We start from the raw sequence: 21,100 nt of genomic DNA on the forward strand, positions 1-21,100 counted from the left end.
CCCTAAAGCAATTAGGAGCATTAAGAACACCCGAATATGGCTACAAGTGGTGCCGCCTATCCCTAGGTCGATTTCCATTAGATGAGGGTTAACACCCCAAATTCTTGTTACTTAATCTTTCCCAATCCCGAGTTTGCCTCTTCCAAGTTTAAATCGAAATAAATGGGCAAGTCTTAGGGTTAGCTACTCCCTTAAGAATCATTCAAAATGAGATTAATTAAAGAAACAATAACCCACTTCATTAGGAATAAAATCATTCAACACATAAGCAAAACAAGAGATTCAATCCAAACTTAAACAATATATAAACAAGGTTCAAGTATTGAAATGAAATACTACACACATAAATATTCAATACAAAGCAAGAGTAGAAGAAATGGGTAAAGAATTTCTCATCGGGTGCTTCCAAATCTTCTCTTCCAAGGTGTGGGTGATGAACCCTAGCCTCCAAGAACTTGTGTGTTGTGCCAAAGATGATCATGTTTTGTTGCCCTAAGCCTCTCTTTATGCCCAGATTTTTCCAAGTCAAAACAATGACAAAATATGCCCAGACTTTCAGTTTTTGCAGTTCTGCCCGTTTTTTGCAGTTCTGTCCCGTTTTTGCAAAACTGTCCAGTTTTGCAAAACTGTCCCATTTGGCCTCTTTTTGACTAAATTTTCACTTGGTTTCTTCTGATCACTTCTAAATCACATAAGACCTGTAAAATAGATGTAAATGATATTAAATACACTATTTTCTCAAGCAAATATAACAAAAATATAAGATTAAAGAAGAGATAAGTTGGTAAAATACCAACTTATCAAACCCCCAAACTTAAACTATTGCTTGTCCTCAAGCAATTCAAAACATAAAATCTCTTTCTAAGGAATTGACTCAATAGTGCACCAACATCATACCAAATTAAAAAGTCTACTTTAAGCACAAAAACATGACTTTGATTGGTACCAACAATTAATTCAAAACATATGAATCACCAACTTCTTCTTAAAAACTTCATTTTCTTTTGAAGTGCTCAAACACCAAGTTGATCAAAGTAGCAATCAAGTCATGACACTAAAGCTTCAAAATTTGACTCCTTATCACAAAACAACTTTCTTTTGTTCATTCCTCTCAATTGGAAAATGGAACAATTTCACAACTTAAATTCTCATGTGCCCTCACACTCAAGAGAGAATCCCACACTTAGAAAATGTAAGTCAAAACACAATGGGATATTAAATAGAAAGAATTAACTCTCTTCTCTCACAAAGATGTTCAATTGCACAAGTAGTACCATAAGCTTGCCCTTCATGTATTTCTCCACTAATATAGACACACTTGGTTTAAAATCAATTAGGACTTAAAGAGTTGTAATGTAGGCTTTTGGTTAAGGTAGGAACATAATTTGAAAATAGTGACTCAAAAACCTCCCTAAGCACTACAATTTTCAACAATCAAAGCACACTTCTTTTGAAATTTTCCCACCCTTTTCTTCATTTTCCATTTCACCAACTAGTCTTCCCTTTATTCACAACTCTTCATTATTCCTTCCTTTTTTTTTTCTTTTTCAAAATAACAAGGAAGTTTCCATTTTTTTTTTACTACTTCATTTTTTTTTCTTTCACCTTAAAGTAACTCCCACATCACAACTTTTTCCAACTATCACCCCCAAACTTAGGCTTTTAGCCTACGTTTGCACTTTCAACGCACTTAAGGAGGCAGGGTACCAAAAGATGGATCAATGAAGAACAGAATGTTAAAGCTTGTAATATCGTTGCCAAAGAAAAGGTTAAAGGCTCAAAAGGGGTTGACTAGGGAAAATATGCAAGGGTAGGAAATTTAAGGCAACAAAAGCGGTTCAAGGAAGGCCTAACATCATTTTTCAAACCAAGTGTAGTCTAGGATTTCGCCTTGAAACTCATTCCGGGCAAGTTCTAGACCACAAATAATGCAAAAGAACTCACAAATAAACCTCATCACACATAGCACATGAAAACTCAAGTAGAATATGTATCCAAGAACCAATTGAAACAAATGAACTCAAAAAGTCACTCATAGCCTAAAGAGACTAATTAGTGAAAGTAAGAGCAAAAAATTAAATCTAAAAGTCACAACAAGAAACCTTACTTCAATCATTTTTCTTTTTCAAAAATCAAGAGTTCATATGTTAAGGTTTAAATAAGTTGGTACCAAGCAAGCAAAAAATTAGCCAAGGGGTAAAAAATCACATCCCAACACTATTTTTACTCCTAAACTACCTAACTAAGAACGGAAATAAAATAACAAAAGTGACTAATCCACAACATGCAAAAAGAACGAAATTTTCAAGAATTTGAGCAAGTTCCATTTGTAACGTTTATCCACAGCCACACCAACAGTCACAAAATAAACCCGACAAGGGCACACAATCAAGCATAACCAAAATATAGCGTGCTACCACATGCCACCCCCAACTAAAAACATTGCAGTGTCCTCACTGCACAAGCAAAAACTGGACAGTTTTGCAAAAACTGGACAGTTTTTCAGAACTGGACAGTTTTGCAGAAACTGGACAGTTTTGCAGAAACTGGACAGTTTTTCAGAACTGGACAGTTTTGCAGAAACTGGACAGTTTTGCAAAAACTGGACAGTTTCTGCAATTTTCAGCAGCTACTGGTTTGGGGCTGTCCGAAAATTCGACCTGCTCAAAACAACTCCAAAAATTCTAAAACTTTGCAGATTAGTCAAAAACCATAAACAAAACTATTCTAAAAAATCAAATTTCAAAAATAATTTAAAATTTTTAAAACGATGGGTTGCCTCCCACCAAGCGCTTAAGTTAACGTCGCGGCACGACGGTTACCTTTTACCACTTTTCCCTCCATTTGGAAGATATGAATTTGCGCCCCAACTTTGAATCAAGATTCTGGTGATGCTCATGAGGCGGTGGTAGGAAAGCAAAGAGGCCAACTCTCGGGTGTCGCATTTTGCACTTCTTGGCCCTTAAGTGAGGCATGCCATTTTGTCTTCTTGGCATAGCAAACTTCAAAATGAAAACGCTTTGCTTTTCATCTCCAAAATTCTCCATAGGCTTGGTTGGTTCAACTTCTATATCATCCACCAAGCACAACGTTGAAAAATGGCTAGAATGAGGTCCAACGCGCTCAAATTCTAAATTTGCATGAATTTTTGCATCCTCACCCAAATATGAACTAGAGTCTTCAAAAATTATTTTATGAACTTTTTTATGCAACTCTAGTATAATTTCTTCAATCTCGACATCTTGCATTATTTTCGGATTGGTCGGTTGGCAATTCACCATTAGCTCATGAAAATCAATCTTGACCTCTTCTTCATTGGAAACCAACTCAAAATTATGATCCATGGCCCTTTGATATTGAGCATTACATGCTTCAATCTTTGCATTCAATTCGGCCTTCAATTTCCGGATATCAATTTCAAGTAGCTCCACTTCTTGACTTTGCTCAACATGCATTTTTAGATATTCTTCCATCATCCGTGAAAGGCCTTCACGGTGATCCCCATAGATTTCAAGTTTTTGAGCTTGATTCATTAGCCAATCTTGGCTCACAATATCCACTTTGTCAAGTTTGTCTTCATGGTGAGAATCGTCCAAAGCTTGTAAAAATCCTAACGTGGTGAAATCCATGTTTTGGATAGTTTCATCATCTCCATATTGAACTACTTCCCACCATTTGGCCACAATTTTCCCATATTTTTCATTTCTCCCCATAATGCCACTCAACATTTCCTCAATTTCCTCTTTTCGAGTATTGGAGATTTTTTCTTTATGACTTGACTCATTTTCTTCAAGTTGAACCACTTCTTCAATTTCACAACTCTTGTTGTGGTCACAAGAATTTTCGGGCTCATCTTGTAAATTTGAAATCTCTTATTCAACTACTTCATTTTGAGGAATAGGCACATCTATGGAAATTGAAAAATTTTCATCCTCAAGTGATTTGTTCATTTCTAAAATGGATTGCCCGACGAGTTCTCGCTCCTCCTCCCTTTCTCGGTCAAAGTATGCTTGGAGCAATTCCATGATACCTTCATATCCGGTACTTTGCCCTTCGTTTGCCATATCATTGTTCCTATCAAACTCAAAAGCACAACTAGTATTTTCATTAGAACAACTTGGGGGAGGGGAAGGAAAATAATTAGGACAATCACTCCAATGTCCATTTTGACCACCACATATATTACAAATATTCCCATCATAGGATTGAGACGGTGCACACATCTCTCTCCCGGGAGCATTTTCACAATCTTGCCAAAAGTGAGGTCCTCCACAATATGGACATGGGTCATCAAAGTATGAACAACTACCATCCAACCAATTTTGATTATATGATGCCATTTTTTTTTAGCAAAAGCACAAACTGGACAGTTTTGCAGAAGCAAAAACTGGACAGTTTTTCAGAACTGGACAGTTTCTGCAGAAGCCAAAACTGGACAGTTTTATTTTATTTTATTTTTATAAAGATAAAATAAAGCAAAGAAAGTTTGGACCAAAGCAAGTTAGCTTAAATCCCAAACTAACCCAAATACGCCAAATTGTTCCCCGACAACGGCGCCATTTTTGATAACGTCCAAATCCACCCTATTAATTAGAATGGGCATGGTCGTATGCAAATATAATTACCCAACTATGAGTCGGGGTCGAATCCCACAGAGAACAATATGTAGGCGATTAGGAAAAGTAGGAATTTTCACCAATAATAGCTAAAGCCAAACGATGGATAATATTTTGGTTTTGGAGAAAATTATAACTAATGCAAAAATGTAAACTAACCTAGAAAGCAAGTAAAATGATCAATGACCACAAGCATGGATACAAGGGAAACTACGCTCAAGTAACGATCCAATGTACTTCATGATTTACAAATAATGGTGAGTTTATATTACTTAGCCTCAGATAATGACTCTAAATTAGCTTCTTCCGAAGACTAACTAGACTACCTAATTGAATATCCCTAAAGCAATTAGGAGCATTAAGAACACCCGAATATGGCTACAAGTGGTGCCGCCTATCCCTAGGTCGATTTCCATTAGATGAGGGTTAACACCCCAAATTCTTGTTAATTAATCTTTCCCAATCCCGAGTTTGCCTCTTCCAAGTTTAAATCGAAATAAATGGGCAAGTCTTAGGGTTAGCTACTCCCTTAAGAATCATTCAAAATGAGATTAATTAAAGAAACAATAACCCACTTCATTAGGAATAAAATCATTCAACACATAAGCAAAACAAGAGATTCAATCCAAACTTAAACAATATATAAACAAGGTTCAAGTATTGAAATGAAATAATACACACATAAATATTCAATACAAAGCAAGTGTAGAAGAAATGGGTAAAGAATTTCTCATCGGGTGCTTCCAAATCTTCTCTTCCAAGGTGTGGGTGATGAACCCTAGCCTCCAAGAACTTGTGTGTTGTGCCAAAGATGATCATGTTTTGTTGCCCTAAGCCTCTCTTTATGCCCAGATTTTTCCAAGTCAAAACAATGACAAAATATGCCCAGACTTTCAGTTTTTGCAGTTCTGCCCATTTTTTGCAGTTCTGTCCCGTTTTTGCAAAACTGTCCAGTTTTGCAAAACTGTCCCATTTGGCCTCTTTTTGACTAAATTATCACTTGGTTTCTTCTGATCACTTCTAAATCACATAAGACCTGTAAAATAGATGTAAATGATATTAAATACACTATTTTCTCAAGCAAATATAGCAAAAATATAAGATTAAAGAAGAGATAAGTTGGTAAAATACCAACTTATCAAGACCATTGAATGCACAGTGTGTCCTTAAGGAAATTATTCCCCTCAAGTACCCGAGGTTAATGGAATCTATCCTCCCAGGATAGACCGATCTTACTCAGCGGTGTAAGAATCAAAATCGAGCCCACTGAATGCACAGTATGTCCTTAAGGAAATTATTTTCCTCAAGTACCCGAGGTTAATGGAATATATCCTCCCAGGCTAGAACGATCTTACTCAGCGGTGTATCGGTACCTAAAACCATGGTGTCAGCAAACCACTCAACGACAGTAAATTACACTAGAATGTCTTTTGTGCAGAAGAAGAAGTTTTTGACGTTCAGAAAATTCGTTAAGAAAAATCTGAGGAATCAAACGAATTTATAGACATGGAAGTACTGTTTCTAAAGGTTTGCAACCCTTCAGAATAGTCACTTTAAAACAAGTGAGAATTTTAAATAAAATCCAGGAAAGAAACCGGTCGCGGGACAGACACGCGGATCCGAGTCATTAACGGGTCAGGATCTGGATAATTTAATTAAGTAATTAAATAATTAAAATTTAAAGAAAATTTAGTCCAAAATGATTATCCATTAATCAGAGCATTTGACCAAATCGGAAGCCGAGCCGAGCCGAGCTGAGCAACGACGACGGCGCGAGGGGAGACTCTCTTCTTATCCCTTTAGCAACAAGAAGGAGTGCTTCTACTTTGAAGTAAGAGAACTTTTCTTTCCACTACCAATGAGGGGCAAATTCTTATTTCATAAAGCAAGAGGGAACAACTCATCTCATTTTACCTCCACTTCTTTTCCCCGTATTTCTCATTCAACCTATCAATTAAACCCAACAATAGTGATCGGTGAGAAATTGCTATCTAGGTAGTTCGAGAGAATACGTCTAGTAAATTATTGTGATTGCTAGAGAGAGAATTACTATAAGTTGAGTGCTCACGATCCGTAGAGAATTACTCGGCGAGATTATAGATAACGTAGCGATAAGGATTCTGATAATTGGGGAAATCATACCCTAGGCGTCCTTAATCTTGTTTTCAATTTCATCCTCTTGAGTTGATAATTTTTACTACTCTATTATTTATTACGTAAGTAGTTTAAAACATAAATCTTAATCTTTATAATTCAGAATATCGTTCAAACTTATTTTCTTAGTAATATTGAACAGTTATAGCTGACGCTAGTTCTCTGCGGGATTCGATTCCGGACTTGTAGACTAGATTATATTTACAGCGACCGCTTATCCTTTTTATGACTAGAGTTGGGTGTGATCATTACACATCCAGCAGGTGTGCCACTTTACGCGTTCTTTCTTTTGTGATTGTTACTCCTGATTGTTTAGTTTAAGAGGATTTTCGGTATCCTGTTTTAGTATTAACGAGTATAGCTTCTATCGAATCAAAACTTGATTCAGATTTTCCTTTGCAGGTGGAAAGTATAGTTCTAAGCATCATATCCATGCTTTCCAGCCCTAGTGATGAATCTCCTGCTAATGTGGAAGCTGCTGTAAGTACCATTTGTAATTCACATTACTTCACTCATTCATTAGGTTTCTTTTAGCTTTCCGCTTAGTAATATCCCTGCACCTCTCTCTATATAAACAAAATGTCCGTAGATATCTCGACTTGTGGGAGTTAGTCTTAAAATGCAGTTAAACCTGTGTCATGATAATGATCAGTTAGCCATTGAAAGATATTTTCCGTTCGGATTGGCATTTGTTGTAAGTTCTGGATTATAAGAGGATTGTCCAGTGTGGTAGCATATTTAGCTAAGTAGTCTGCAAACTGATTCCCTTCTCTACAACAATGCCTGAATGTCTTCTTGCTGGTCGACCATACCAGTTGTTTGCTCAATAATTGACGAGCTCTGGGCATATAGAGTGTTTGCCCGTACTCTGTCAAATTCTTATATAGTTTACGATATCATCCCACAGAGATTGGAACCACCTTGGCTACATATTTATATTATCCCGGTTACTATTTGAGAGATCAAATTGATGAAAAGAGAGCAGTGTCTTAAAATTAAGTACTTAAACAAAACAAATAATTTTCTAAAGATTTAAAAAGAGTTGGGAACAATTGAAGTCACATGGTAAGATTATTATTATAATACAATCTTAATTTAATACATTTCACGAAAGAATAATTGCTTATTGCTAATACAATTGCATTTTTCTCACTTGGAAATAATCAATTAATAACACTCCTTGAGATAATGAATATTAATTAAATTACAACTAGTGAAAATTAAAAGAGAAATAATTCCTTGCCTGAATTGTGTCATGAGGAGTAAAGACCTCTTGAGATTAGTCTTTAGATAAATAATCTTATTTGAGTCAACCCCTGCGTGAGGGTTAGAACTAAAAGAAATAAGATATAGATATCCCTCAAATCAATACACTTATTTGAGTCAATCCCTCCGTGAGATTAGGACCAAAAGAAATAAGATAAAGATTCTTTAAATCAATAAACTTGCTTAAGTCAATTCCTTCTTGAGAATTAGATTTGAGAAAGAAGCAAGATCAATGATTTGGAACGATAGATTATTAAATATTATTATTACTCTAATATTTTATGCAATAATTATAAAGTATTAATTTTGCTTCGTGAGAATTACAAAATTAATACAAGAATAACCACAACATAAAGTATAATAGAGTAGCGATAATATTTAGGAAAAGTCTAAAACTCCGATACTAAGTAAATATTTTAAAATAAGATAAATACTATAATAACATACCAAGATTCATCGGCTATTCCCATTACTCCAATAAGGAGTATATAAACAAAAGATCTACTAAAATATAAAAATAAAAATAAAAAGAAAGAGCAAGAACAAAGCTAGAAGCTAGAGAGAAAAATGGTTATTTTCCTACTACTCTAGATGTCTTCTATACAAAGAGTTGCCTTCTATTTATAGAAGTGAATTTCCTCTTTAAATGTGGAAATTGGAAGATGTATCTTGAGAAGATATATTTTGAGAAAAATCTATTCTTGAGGAAGATGTAACTTCACTTTTTGTATTGTGAAGTGGATGTGTTGCAACCTCCTCTTTTCTTTCATCTTTAGAGATTCATGGCTTTCTTATTTCCTGCAAAATATTGTTAGAAAATACATAAAAATTGAAGTATTATATAACTTCTTTATTTAAAATAGTATAGTTTAAAGTATATAATATATGTATATTTTATATCCATCAAATGCGCCCACACTTGAATCCTTGCTCGTCCTCGAGCAAAGGACACAAAATAAAATAGCGGCTAAAATTTTAGGTAACATTATAAGAACTTTTGACAAACAAGAATCAACTAAAATTACCTTACGAGTTCAAATAATTTTATCCGCACTCATAATCATCTATTGAGAATAAAAATCACAATATTTCCTAATCTCATTGTGTCTGACCAAATGAAGAGAGATGCCCATGAATCACATAATATATTAGTATAAATCAAAGAAGGGCACAGAGAGAAAAATTCTCTCGCTCTTAACAAAGAAGTATCTCAAGCTACTCGAAATTTCCATAAGCTTGCCTAGCATGTGATTTTCCACTAATATAGGAGTCCTTGAGTTGTGATCATCTATGACTTTTATAAGGTTGCAATGTGGGTTTAGGGATGGGTAGGATACATATGGGTAAAAGTGACTCAAGTCCCTCATAAGCACCACAATATTTGACATTTAAGCACCATTGCTTTCCCTCTTCCGAAACAAATCAACCTCATGTATTGATTTTTATTTTTCATTTTTCACCCCTCTGTTTTTTTTTAACCAGATAGCTGTTAAAAAATTTCCTTGTAGTTGTGTGTCTGTTTTTTTTAATGACAGCATTCTGAAAAGATCAATAAGCTCAATATCATCATTTTTCTTCTTTCTTTCACAAATACTCCCTCACACATGCATTTTGCATTCAACTTTTTTTTTTAATAGCGGCAAAAAGGGAATAAAGCGAATAAATAGATGTGATAACGAAGATTGGGATAAGCTTGATGTTTGGCTTATCAAGAAAATAAGGGATAATTCATTTAGGCTCAAGGGGGTTGACTAGGGATAAAAATAATTACAGTAGGTCAATTTAGGTCATGATTCAACAAGGAAGGCCTACTTTCATTTCCCCACTCAAAAATCTACCTAGAATTTCTTCACAAACCACATGTAAGGCAAGTTCTAGATTTTCGAATAAGCAAGAGAACTGCACAATATAACCGCACAACACAATACACTTGGGATCAATAAACATTATAATTTTAATCGCCAATAAACAAATATGAGGTTGGAAAGGTATTTTTACCCATGAATGATACTCAATCAAATCTGTTTTTTCAAAATCTCATTTTAAGAAAAACAAATTTTAGCCAACTTATTATTATATATTCTAAAAAAGTGTTCAGTTCAAAATAATACGACCATAGCAAAAAATTGAACAAAGAAATCTGTGGAAGTGTAGAAAAGTAATTATGTTACAAAATGAATATATATATATATATATATATATATATATATATATATATATATATATATATATATATATATATTGAAGTAATACATATATTTCTTTACCCCCACACTTAAATATTGTCATGTCCCCATGAGAGTAATTTAAAAGCAGCAGGAGGTAAAGGGGCTCCTTTTTTTTTTCCCTTTCTTCGTGAACTTGTGAACTTCACACCAAGTTCTGCATCACTCTTTCTTTTTCGCTCCATGGGGTTCCCTTCAGAGCTCATTTGGCCAAGAACATTACAAAATATCTTCTTTTTTCGTACATCCTGCTCTTTCTTGGCCTTGTATCGAGCAGACAAATAACTGTGCATGATTATCTTTAACTCCATTTTGCATTTTTCACCAGGATATTTCCACGCATTTTTCTAAAAATCCCAATAATAAAATCCAAAAAATTATAATGATCAAAAGAAATTGAAGAATATTGGTCAAAGAATATTTCATTTGTGCTTGTGATCTCTTCATTTTCTTTTTCTTCTAAATTAAACAATTTATGTGGATGAGAAAAATGTGGTATGCACTCATCACTTGTTGAATCAAATTCAACGAAACCTTTATTGTCCGTCTTCTCCACTAGATCACTTTCATCATGGTAGGTAGATTCTTTTTCATAAGACTCATTTATTTTATCAATTGATCCTTCCACATAAGATGTAATTTTATTTAAGAGTTCACCACCATTATAAGAGGTTATCATACTTACTAATTGATTTAATTGTATCGTTAGATTTGTAATGGCTTTATGATTCTGTGCATAGTTTTCATCTGTGTATTTTATGAAATTATGCACAGTCTCTTTCAGTTTCACATTCTCGTCTTGTGATGGTTGGCTAGTCTTATTTTGACTCCATACAAAATTTGGGTGTTTATAGCATTCTAAATTGTATTCACACCCATACGAATCATCATACCTATAAAAACTAGAAACATCGTGAGGTTGTTCATAAAATGAATAAAAAAAAATAGGACTACCTGTTTGACATTCATCGTAGAGGTGATTTCCACCACCATATTCACAAGTAACACGCCTTTGATTGATCATTCGTCAATGTCTTTCATTCCCCTTTGATTGATTAATTCTTCAATATCTTTTAGTTTTGCAGACATACCGTATGAGAATGTGTCACCTGTTTGACATTCAAAGCTTTGGTGGTTGCCTCCACAAAATTCACATGTAAGTGGCCTCTGGCTTGTTTTATCAATTAATTCTTCAAGGTCTTTTAGTCTCCAAGAACCGCCATATAAGAAAGTGTTACTTGCTTTACATTCATGACTAAGGTGATTTTCGCCACAATTATCACAAGTAACTGACCTTTGGTTGATTCTAATTGGTAATTTTTCAACGTCATTTGATTTCTCAGAATCACCATATGAGAACTCATCAAAGAGCTCACAATCATCTTCATATTCATAAATAACTAATGGACAATTCATTGTCTGATGGTTCCCACCACAAAGATTGCAAGTGATAATCACTTGACAATGACTTTCGACAAGATTTCTACGTGGTTGATTAAGATTCATTTTGAAGGTGCATGAAATGAGTTCTCTTCAGTTTTTTTTTTTTTCAAGTCTTGCTCCCTAAAACTTGTTATGTGCTACAAAAAAAATTAAAGATAGTTAAATAATGATAATATATATAGAGTAATAATATAAAAATTAAAATTAAAAATAATATAATACTAATACTAATAATAAATATATAATATAATAATAATATTATTAAAATGATATTATAATAATAGTAATAATAATAATAATAATAACAACAACAACAACAACAACAACTTAAAGTTTTAGTCCCCTGGCACTTGTCAGGTACTAGAAAATAAAATACTTGAATATATAGTAAATAAAATTCTCAAAGTAGTAATAAAATAATTAATCTGAAGTAAATGTTTACCCATCCCCGGCAATGGCACCAAAAATTTGACAAGCTCTGGGCATATAGAGTTTTTTTGCTCGTCCTCTGTCAAATTATTGTATAGTTTAAGATATCGTCCCACAGAGATTTGAACCACCTAGGCTACAGATTTATATTATCCCAGTTACTATTTGAGAGATCAAATTGATGAAAAGAGAGTAGTTTCTTGAAATTAACTACTTAAACAAAACAAATAATTTCCTAAAGATTTAAAAAGAGTTGGGAATAATTGAAGTCACTTGGTAAGATTAATATTATAATACAATCTTAATTCTCACGAAAGAATAATTGCTTATTACTAATACAACTACATTTTTCTTACTTGTAAATAATCAATTAATAACACTCCTTGAGATAATTAATATTAATTAAATTACAACTAGTGAAAATTAAAAGAGATATAATTCCTGGCCTGAATTTTGTCATGAGGAGTAAACACCTCTTGAGATTAGACTTTAGGTAAATAATCTTATTTGAGTCAATTTCTCCATGAGGGTTAGAACTAAAAGATATAAGGTATAAATATTCCTCAAATCGATACACTTATTTGAGTCAATCCCTCCGTGGGGTTAGGACCAAAAGAAATAAGATAAAGATTATTTAAATCAATAAACTCGCTCAAGTCAATTCCTTCTTGAGATTCTTTAAATCAATAAATTTGCTTAAGTCAATTCCTTCTTGAGATTCTTTAAATCAATAAATTTGCTTAAGTCAATTCCTTCTTGAGATTCTTTAAATCAATAAACTTGGATTATTAAATATTATTATTACTCTAATATTTTATGCAATAATTATAAAGTATTAATTTTGCGTCGTGAGAATTACAAAATTAATACAAGAATAACCACAACATAAAGTATAATAGAGTAGCGATAATATTTAGGAAAAGTCTAAAATTTCGACACTAAGTAAATATGAAGATAAAGAACTTCCGGACAAGGAATAATGTTATAGCCCGTATTTTGTACGTTCGGATAATTCAAGATAATTGCGAGAAGTTAAGGACAAGACTATGTTCCAAAGTTAATTTAATATACAATTTAATATATAAGTTGTTTATTAGTAAGGAAATATTGAGAAAGGCTAAGGGTAAAAAGGGAAATTCACAAGAAGGTTCACGGTAATATTGTGGAAGGCTAGGGGAAAAATGGGAATTTCACAAAAAAAATTCAAGAAGGTTCATGAGGAACCTCTTGGCCGTGTCGTGTGTGGGTGTGGCCCCCACCCCAAGTCTTGGCCAATTGACTCAAGCCAAGGGTGGGGACATGTGGCCACCCTTGTGTGGACCATACATATATATATATATATATGGAAGCTTACAAGGCAAAACAAAAACATTTCATCTTCCAATTTAGGAAACATGAAGAAAAAAAAAGAAGGGTGTTCGGCCATGGCTTGGCCGAACCTAGTCCATGGAAATTGATCAAGAAAAAAATATTTTCTTCTAGAATTCCAAGCAATTGAGAGGTCCTTATTAACATGGAGTGGTTGTTGGAGCAATCAAACCATTCATTTGTGCAAGTTTATAACCCTAGCCAAGTTAAGAAGTGGAGTGAGAAAGGTATGTATTCAATCTTCTTTTACATGTGTTATAGATGATTTATGTATGTTGAAATATGTAGGAATGAATGAAATTCATGAAAGTATGTGTGTGTAAGTTGTGGCCGAATATGGAGGTGTGTTGTGTAAGAGTGATGAATTGATTTTATTTAGTATTTTGATTGTTGTAGTTATGGATTTCATGATGAAAATGAAGGTTTGATAACCTGAAATGAAGTTGTGATCATTGTGGGATTATTGAAAAAATTAATATGACACTAGCATGGTTTCTTGTGTTTGTGAAGATAAAGTTGTCAACTTGTGGTTGTAGATATAATGCATGGATTTGGAGGTGAGAAATGTGTTGATTTTATTGAGTTTGGAAGATTGTAAGTTGGTTGTTGTGATTGAATTGAATATAAGTAAAATGTTGTCGAATTATATAAAAGAAGTCACTAACGTTAGAATGTATTTTGAATTGATTGATGAAGTTGTTAATGTGTAGATTGTTGGTGAAGTTCATGAATTTGGAAGAAAGCAATGTGTTGTTGTTGTCCTTATTAAGTTTGGAAGATTTCGGGTTATTGTTGATAATGTGGCCGAGTGGAATTATCGGATTATTGTTGATAAATTGGCTGAGTTGCATTCTCGGGTTTGTTGTTGATGATTTGGCCGAGTTAGATTCTCGGGGATGGTTGTATTTACAGGGGAAATGCTGCCGAAATTTCGGCAGATTATAAATGAATTTGTTTGAAAGATTAAGACAAGTATATGACGATGAGTCTAATGATTTTGTCGATTCTCTTGAATGTAGACTAGCAAGCTTGGACGAATAAGCGTAGCTAATAGGACGTGGAGCAGTTATGTAAGGCTTACCCTTTCTTTCTTTTGGCATGATCCTTATGAAACGAGCAGATGACGTATATGTATGTTTTCAAAGAAATTCCTATTCTTAGAGCCACTAGGATGGCTAATATTCTTGACCTCCATAAGCTATTTCATATGGTTTTGATGCGTATCTATGATGTCCGAAGATCTATTTGATATGTTTCCGAATGGCATTCGAGAGATAATTGATGTGACTAATGTCTCGATTTTCAAATGATAGCACGTTTGATTATTCCATTGAGTCTTTGATATATTTTGATACGTACATATGGTTCCAAAAGCTCTATTTGATTTGATCCATAGCGATATTCGAAAGGTACCTAACATGATTGTTGCTTTGATTTTCCAAAAATGGCTTTGAAACGTTCGTAGAAGGTTCTGTACTAAAACGTCCATAACTTTTTCATACTAACTCGGTTTGACTCGAAACGTGTTTATGATCCTCAAGTGTCGATTTGCGTACCTATCTATCGAGTCTTGATTTATATGCATATAGTTTCTCACTACTCTGCTCGTGCACGCCTCAATATGTCTTTCACCGAGTCCCGGGCCAGGTATGTTATCGTGCGCACTCCACTGCATTGTTCACCGAGTCCCTCACTAGAGGGCCGGGTACGGTATATGTATATTATGACATGATGAGATGATGATGTGTTATGGCGGCCAGGAGGGCATATGATGATTTGATTCACCGAGTCCCTCACTAGAGGGCCGGGTATGGTATGTATATGATATATGATGTTCACATGCATGATTTTATCCACCAAGTTTAATGGGCCGGGTACGGCATGATTCTATTCACCGAGTCCCTCACTAGAGGGCCGGGTACGGTATATATGTATATATATATGCATGCATGATGATATGACAGTATGATGACATGATTTTATCCACCGAGTCCCATAACGGGCCGGGTACGGTATGTGATAATGATATACATGATTTATGTTTTGAAGGCAAGTGTTTTGCTATTCTGGACATTGTACATGTTTCTGCACTCCTTATATCAGTTATGATTCTTTTACTGTGATTCTTGCCTTACATGCTCAGTACATTTTCCGTACTGACCGCCTTTTCTTCGGGGGCTGCGTTTCATGCAGCGCAGGTACACCCAGAGGAATAGAAGCCATTATAGAAGATGTTCCAGCGGCGTTGGCAAGCTCCATTTGCTCCTGGAGAGTTGTTGGGTCAGAGTATTATGCAATGATATCTTGGTCGAAGTTAGAGACTTTGCAGACAGAGTCGTGGGTATAAGATGTTAGTCTTGTAAGCGGCTCCACCAGCCGATGTGTCATTATATATTATGTTACAGATTCATTATGATTACAGATTCTACCTGATTTGAGCACGATGAAAAGAAAGTTTCTGAAAGCTTTATTATGTATTTCATCCTTATTAGATTTAAAAGTCCAAAGAGAATATGTGTGTACTAAGGGTCAGAGGGTTCGCTCGGCCCTAAATAAGGGTCGGGTGCCCATCACACCCTAGCGAGATTAGGGTGTGACAAAGTGGTATCAGAGCAGGTTGTCCTAGGGGTTGTCTGCAAAGTCGTGTCCAGTAGAGTCCTGTTTATGGGTGTGAAGCCGGCTACATTTATAAACAGGAGGCTACAGGGCATCTAGGGATTGTTGACCTTCTTTCTGTCTTAGATCGTGCGATAGATCCAAGTCATAGGGAATGAGATTCCTTATATAAGCCTTACATACGACGGAAGAAGGTGAGTAATGATATGGAAAGTCATAAAGGTAAGTCTTGATATATTTGTTCTGTTACCTAAAACTGGAAGCTCTGGATGGCTGGAATGTGTCATATAGCTGTTTGCTCTGTGAGGCATTGTTGGTATTTGATGCGTGCAGATTTTGAATAGTAAGGATTGCAAAGGAGATTCTGCCAGAATTGTTCAAAAATCAGGTCATTTAGTTAGGTACACCTAACAGGAAGAAGCGTGGAAAGGAAATATCGTAAATAGACAATAAGTGGGATGTGATATTTTAGAGAAGTTATGGATTTGGGTATGGCGTGAAAAATGATTGTGAGAAAGACGATTAGCAGTCTGAAGGATTAAAATGGATAACATCGAGGCTTAGCAGGAGCAAGGTCTGTTGGAGGATTCAGAAAGTCGACAATCAGTTTTGTTGTAGATTATTATTTAAGGATGGTGAGTGGAAATCTGAACAAGCTGATACCCGAAGTATTCATAAGTAACGGCGACGAAGGTATATTCGTTACCATTGGGAATCTGGAAGTCCAGGACAGGAAGTAGTCATACATACAGGTGGAAGGTGAACACTGGGAATTGAAAAGGGTAAAATAGTAATTGTAAAGGGAAGGACGTGTTACGAAAATGTCTCGGAATCTGAAAGACTTCGACTTGCTCTAGATCATGTAATGAAGGTCATGCGGAGAGGTAGATGTGATTATATCAGCATTAATGCACCAGATTTCATCGAAGTTTCGAGGTTAAGCATGCTAAGGTGAGAGAAATATTGGGATGGGTGACCCCCTGGGAAGTGTACTAGAAATCCTATAGGTTTAGACATAAGAGACAAATAGGAAGCTAGAGTAGCCTAAGGGAAACTAGAGTATATGGGATGGTTGGAGACCATAATAGGACACATAGGACGAGGCAGACTAGATTGGTGAAGAGACAGAAAGTGTATCACAGCTCTGGAAATTAAGATAGGCTTGAATAGCGTTTGGAAGTATTTTGTGGGCGAGTTGGCAGTAATTATATATATATATATATATATATATATATATATATATATATATATATATGAATGCATATGATATCCTATATGTGATTATATTGACAGGCATGTGATGTGTGTCCCAGCAACCGGTGCTACGGTATGGAAGGCATCAATCGAGTAAGGGTACCGAAGTTCAAGTGACAGCAAAAATAAAATAAATGGTCAAGTGTTACAAGGTAAGCTGCTATTATTTTCACTACAGGTTAAGATTTGAAAATTCTAACACAACAATATTTGGGGAAAAAAAGGAGAGTGAGTAAATGAAAGGCAAGGAGATCAAAATGTCGGAAAGAAGTGAAAAGTAAGAAACGACGGGCAAAGCGCGAGACTATTTGGATAAAAAATTCAAGGATAGGTACGTGAAAAGGGTAAAGTATGGTAATATGGAACAAAAGAGGAGTGTATGAGGTTCGAGAAGCAATTTCAATAAGTAGGGCTAAAGGAATAGTGACCACGACAAGGAATGTGAAGTAAGAAAAAGAATGATAAAGCCTTGTGACAATGTTAGGAGATTTAGGCCCTCGAAAGGTATATAAAGGAATAAATGTGTAGCCGCATTATTGTGATTGCCTCGGACATGGAAATGCTTTCCTGAAAGGATGACTTGGGAATAAGACGGATTTGCGCGTTTAAAGGAATATTTCACGAATTACAAAACCGATACGGCAAATAACAAGAGGAGAAAGGTGTTCGAGGAGGAAGGAACCTAAGGAAGGTTAAAGATGAAAGTAGAAAAAGTATACTAATGGGTTGGTTGAAGGAAGAGGAGAGCAGTTAGGCGTAGGGCAAGTGGAAATCTTTAACCATAAGAGTAAGGAAGATACTTTAACGAGTTAGCAGTAGAAACCTGATTACGCATCGAGGAAATAACAAGGACGATGGATCGACACCGTTGATTAGGAAATTAATGATATGGAATGAGAATTCGTGTGAGGTCTGAGAGATTTGATCTTGGAGGAAAGGGAATGAAATGCAAGGAACGTGCATGGAGAGACCGCTCGGTCATAGCATTATAAATATGGACGCACAGCTGCAACACAAACACGTACTTAAGAATAATTACGAGTAATTGAGCTAAATGGGTGAAAGGATTAGTAGTGGATGGAAGAGTATGGAAATGTTGGAGAAAACCTTATGGTAAGAAGTTTTCGATATGTCATGTACTCTACTAAAAATCCAACGTTTAGTGACGGAATATTAGCGACAGCCCATATTCTGTCGCTAATTAACGACGAATTAGCTACGGATTACTCATTTTGTCGCTAGAAAAGCAACTAAAATTTTATCTCATTATTTAGCGACGGATTAGCAACGAAAACTGAGATTCGTCACTAATGATTAACGCAAAATTTTGGCGCCTTAAATTTCACTACAGATTTAGCAACAGAAGAGGCGCGACAAATTTTATTTTTATGTAGCGACGGATTCAGCAACGAAAACTCCGTCGCTAGGCCTTTTAATTTTTCTCGAAAAAACAATATATTTGCAGCAACGGAAAAATTTGTTGCAATATTAATGTTTAAAAGTAATCAATGCATTGTTTAGCGACGGAATGTAAAATCCGTCGCTATTCCGTTGCTAAGTGTTAAAATAGAAGATATAACCTAGGGTAAACATTTCAGTTCATTTCACTTCAAAACGCTCCCAACACAGATATAGAGAGAGAGTATGCGAAATTGCTAACATAGAGAGAGAGAGAGCATTGCAGAGATCAAAATAATGTGAATCTAGGGTTTCTATTGTGTTTTTCTCTTCTTCTGCTGCATCTTTTATCTAAAGGAAAGGTATGTTTTGATTTTTATATGTTTTATGGCCAGTTTCTTTCTTCTTTATCTCCTTCTTTGTGTTTTCTGACATTAAACCTATAATAGAAATTAAGAAATCTGTGTATTTTTGCTTATTATCTAAAGGACAGAGTGTCTTTAAGTGTTTTTTTTGGCTAAAATCGAAGGTGGGTGTCTTGAAAACTGTTGGGTTTATAATTAATTTGAAGGTTAAGTGTTGGGAATCTCTATTTGGGCCAAAATCTGATGAAAATGGAAATTCGACCTTTGTTTGTGCTAAACCTTGTAGGATAATATTATTTGGTGGTTAAAGTTTGTTTTAATTCGTTGCATGTCGAGAAAAAGCTTGAAGAACTCAACATTCTTTATATTCTGTGATTTGAAATCAGTGTTAGTGAACTGGGTTTCTTACTCGATTTTTTCTGTACTCTGTGATTTGAAATCAGTGTTAGCGAACTAGGTTTCTTACTCGATTGTTTTTGTTTCAGTTTCAGTTTTGTTTCAGTTTGTCATTTTATTTTAACTAAAAGGTGAATGATATGTTCTATTTCACTAAGTTATTTCAGCTTGTTCTTCCATTTAGAGGTCATTCGGTTGTATTAATGATATGAAAACAGAACATTAATTTGATTGCTTTGTTTATGTCAACATTAATAGGAACATGAATAATCTAGAGTGTGATTGGATGTACGATAGGTTGGATGGCCGAGGGGGTATAAACCCTAGCTTTGTAACCGGTGTAGATAATTTTATCAAGTTTTCACTTTCTCAACGAAATTACATGAGCGGTAACAAGGTTAGATGTCCATGTAAAAAATGTGTGCTTTGACGATGAAGTGGCCGCTTCAAATTGTGTGTAATTTGTGTGCTTTAACTCTCTTTTCGTTTTCTGCTCTGCTGTTTCCTGATCATCTACCTTTGTTTGGTTGTTTGATTTCTGAGCTTCTTCATCAGAGGTGATGAGCAATCTGTTACCTCTAATTTCTGCACAATTATTGGGTCCTTTTCGCTATAATTTCGATTCTCTTATTCTTCTTTGTACTTATAATCTTTCGCAAGTTTCTGCAGTTCGTTGGTGTTGAACGTCTTTTCTTTTTCCAGTTCGTTTGAAAAGGGTAGTTTTCCAAGTAAAAAGAAAATGTGATATGCTTTCATCCTCCTGAGTACATAAAGGACAAACCTGGTTCTGTGCAATGCCTCATTTGAACAGTTGATCATTGGTGTACAGTTTTTCATTCAGTACTAGCCATAATGTGAAACTCCACCTTGGCAATCCTAGGTTGTTGCATACAAGTCTCCACTCCAGTTTCTGAAAAATCACCTTGGAGTTTCGTGATTCTGTTGTGGTGTTAATATCTTCACTTTCGTGATACTAGCTCCAGCTGAAGTTTGCTTTGTTCTTGCTTAGTGGTTGCTTTTGTTCTTCTGAGTTCTGACCTTGCTATAATGAGATTACCAGATTGTCTACTTGAATTGTTTCTCAACCATACATTCTTGCTTTACTTTTGGATTTGTCTTTGTTATTGCTCCTTTCTTACAATAGTAAGAACAAAATGTTCAGTTTTAAAAATAGCTTGGACAAAATGTTCAGTTTTTTTTTTAATCCGACAGACTTATCCTAATAAGTAATTCAAATGAAATCTGTACATTAAAAGATCAATCCTAAATGTGAAAGGGAAAAGATTGCATTATTGAAGTTAGAACTTGACCGTCCTGTTTATGAAAATCCCTGCACCTAACGTTTGCACCTAAGAAATGTGATTCTCCTAAAATCACCTATTAATACCAGCAAAAACTTTGCATGTTTGCCTTTGGCGCACCATGCAGTAGTATCATCAAACAACTAAGTCTATTCCCTTCTGTGGTCTATCTGATATTCATACTTCCCATCCAACAACTACTTCCTTCTTAGAGCACAATCCATGTTTTTTTCCAGTATGCTCAACTCGTTAGAAAATGTTTGTTTGGT

Source organism: Lycium barbarum, chromosome 10 (assembly GCF_019175385.1).
Source record: "Lycium barbarum isolate Lr01 chromosome 10, ASM1917538v2, whole genome shotgun sequence".
In the NCBI taxonomy this organism is placed as follows: Eukaryota; Viridiplantae; Streptophyta; class Magnoliopsida; order Solanales; family Solanaceae; genus Lycium; species Lycium barbarum.